We start from the raw sequence: 3,568 nt of genomic DNA on the forward strand, positions 1-3,568 counted from the left end.
TGAACAATAATTTTCATCTTTCAAATACAAAAGCCAGTAAACACATACAATCCTTTTTTTCTAAAAATCTTTTCTATAGAATATATCCTTCGGCTTCCTTACAACACAAGCAGCATGATGTATATGTAAAGTTATTCCTTGAAGCACTGTGTGCCTCGGCAAGAAATTGAAACAACCTCAAAGGCCATCAATGCAGACCCATTGAAATTAATTATGGCAGTACTGGTTAATGGAAAATCCTGGGGATGTGTAAAGGCATGGAGAAAAGCACTAAGCTCTGACTTGAAACAATTGTCAAAGTAATATTGTTAAATTCCAAAAAGTAGGGCATAGGTGGCCTGGTATGTGCTAGCATTTATAATGCAAAACTATGTACTTGTGCATGCATAGGGAAGGATAATAAGAAAATAACATTTCAGGCCTCCAAGTGGTAGAAATGTCAAAAATCAAATAATAGGGGTAGAAAAAATTTTCACTAGCCTAGGTGAGTGTATTACTTGTTTGAAACATAAATACAATGGACATTGAAATGAAAACTATTTCACTAGGGAGAACATAGATGCCCCATCATTGAATGATTGCAACTTGGAGACAAGGGAGATTGTTAAACCCTAATACTGTACAGTAAGATGACTTTGATATTACAAAATTATACCTTATATCATTAAGTGTGAGATTTAATAAATAATTGAATGCATCCAAAAAATGTAGTTTTATTGTTCCTGTTTAATGGGATTATATCATTAGATGATATCATTGTCAATTTAAGACCATGTCTACTTCTTTATTCATTGAAATGAACATACATCATCTAACATGCAATCAATTTAAATTTGCCTTTGCTTTTTAGTTTGTCATAGCTCAAATGAAAATGCAACAGGAATTTCTTCAAAATATGTGTGTGTTTTGAGTATCTCATATTGGAGTGAGAAGACAAAAGTATAGTTCTAGCTGTGTATATTTTATTTTTGTAATAACATTTGTTATTAATCTACTTATTTATTAACTACATCCTGATCAAAGCTGCCCTCACATGGTGCCTCCCTCCACCACCCCTCCCCTTTACAACTGAAAAGAAGGAGGTGCCCCCTTGGTACCAACCCACCCTGGAACTTCAAGTCACTACAGGACTAGACACATTCTCTCCCACTGAGACCAGACATGGCAGCACAGTTAGGGGAACAAGATCCACAGGCAGGCCACAGAGTTAAGGTAAGCCTCCTCCGCAGTTCCAGTTATTGGGGTATATGCATGAAGATCAAGCTAGTCATCTGCTACACACATGTGTGTGGGGGTGGGGTGAGGGCTAGATTCAGCCTGTGTTCCTTGATTGGTTGGTGGTTCAATCTCTGGGGGTCCCCAGGGTCCAGGCTAGTTGACTCTGTTGTTCTTCCTGTGGAGTCTATCTCTACTCTTTGGGTCCCTCAACACTTCCTACCTGACTTCCAGAGATCCATCTCTTGTTTGCCTGACTGTGGGGTCTCTGCATCTGTTTCAGTCAGCTGCTGAGTGGAACTTCTCAGAGGACAGTTAGGCTAGGCTCCTATTTGTGAATCCAGGCTGACAGATATAAAAATAATCTGAGGCTACAAGGTAGGTGAAGGAGGAAGGCCTACAATGTGCCCCTATGGATCCTCTGAACACATCTTGGTCCACTCCCCTCAAATTCCCAGAGGTTGTGACTGCAGTCATTTAAGTCTGTCTCACATAGGGCACATGTATATCTAGGCCTGCAATGATAAATATAGTTGTCAACAGTGTCTTCACCTGTTATATCATGTGACATGGCTTTGACCAACAAAGAGCCATCAAAGTCTCACAATGTGTCTCTGTGATTTTACTACCTGTGCAGTCACAGTAATAGTTGTTTCCTCTATCCACACATAGATCTCTATAGAGACATGTTTGACTAGCTTGTTCATCAAAGTTAAGTTCTGGTCTCCAGGGAATCCAGATACATAATCACAGAAGTGATCCCAAGAGCATCCTAACATGTAGCACCATGTAGACACAGCTGGGATCCTTATTCTTCAATTCCCAATTCATAGTTCATATCAGAATACTCTGACAACATACACATGTGTAACTTCCTATCTTGTTGAGATATACAGCCTAATTTATGCAGAGATCAGAAATACTTTTATCTACTTCCAAGTTTCAACACATGCCTTGCTATCTAGACATATCAATATGTCTAGGAATAGCCATTGATTCTATCCTGGCACACAGCCCCATTATGGTAGGGGCTGGAAACACTTTGAGATCTGTCTTCCAGAACCTTCCAGCATATCCAGTAGGACAGATGCAGATAGGTTACTCAGGGTTTTTATGGCAGGTACATCCATGTTGGCAGGAATTCCTCCACAGCAACTAGTGTCAGTTTCACAGGTCAACACTCTGTACCCAGCAGGATATTGATACAGGGAGTCCCTGTCTCCTGGGGTATTCACACAGTGGCAATTCCTTGGTGGGACTAAAGAAGCAGTTTAAATGTTCACAGTCTTTGTCCAAGTTATTGCCTATGTCTAAGCAACACTTGTTGTCTTGTGGAAAACCCTTGTCAAATTATTTGGCAAGAATTTAAGAGCCATTTGGTATTGTTTTTACTGCAAAATTAATCCTGGAACCTCAAGTCACTTCAGTAGTATGTATATCCTCTGCCTCTGAGGCCAGTCAAGACAACCCAGTTAGGGGAGCAGGACTGACAAGCAGACAACAGAATCAGGGACAGACTCCACTTCAGTTGTTGGAAGTCCAACATGAAAATGAAGCTGCAAATCTGCTACATATGTGCAGAAGGCCTAGTTCCAGCCTATGCTCGATTTTTAGTTGATGGATCAGTCTCTGGAAGCCCCCAAGGCTCAGATTAATAGGCATTATTGGTCTTTCTGTGGAGTCCCTAGCCCCTATAGGTCCCTTAATTGTTACCCCAACTCTTCCACAAGACTTCCCAATCTCTGTCTCTGCATATGTTTCCATCAAGTGCTGGATGAAGCCTCTCAGAGGACAGTTATGCCAGACTCCTATCTGTAAGCGTAACAGAGTATCATTAATAGTGTCAAGGATTGATTCTTGCCCATGAGACATATCTCAAGATGGGTCAGTCATTGGTTGCCTCTTCTTTCAGCTTCGGCAATATCTTTGTCTCTGCACTTCTTGTAAACAAGACAAATTGAAGGTCAAATCTCTTGTGGTGGGTAATGGTCCTCCCACTAGAAGTCCTACCTGGCTACAAGATATGGCCATTTCAGGCCCCATCTTTCCAACTGCAAGGAGTTTCAGCTAGAGTTATCATCATAGACTCCCTAGAGCCTTGCCCATTCAAACTCTTTAGTACATCCTAGAGATGGCTATTCCCACCCCCTCTCCCCCAACAATATCCTTTCACTCTTCAGGCCCTCCCATTTTGACTCTACCCTACATATAAGACTCACCCCCACCTTTGTTCTCTCTCTATCCCCTTACTTAACCTGTTCCCTTCCTCTACCCACTTCCAATGACAATATTATTTCCCCCTGAGTGAGAGTCAAGCATCCACTCTTGGGCCTTCCTTGTTATTTAGCTTCTT

This window comes from Grammomys surdaster, unplaced genomic scaffold (assembly GCF_004785775.1).
Source record: "Grammomys surdaster isolate TR1022 unplaced genomic scaffold, NIH_TR_1.0 311, whole genome shotgun sequence".
In the NCBI taxonomy this organism is placed as follows: domain Eukaryota; kingdom Metazoa; phylum Chordata; class Mammalia; order Rodentia; family Muridae; genus Grammomys; species Grammomys surdaster.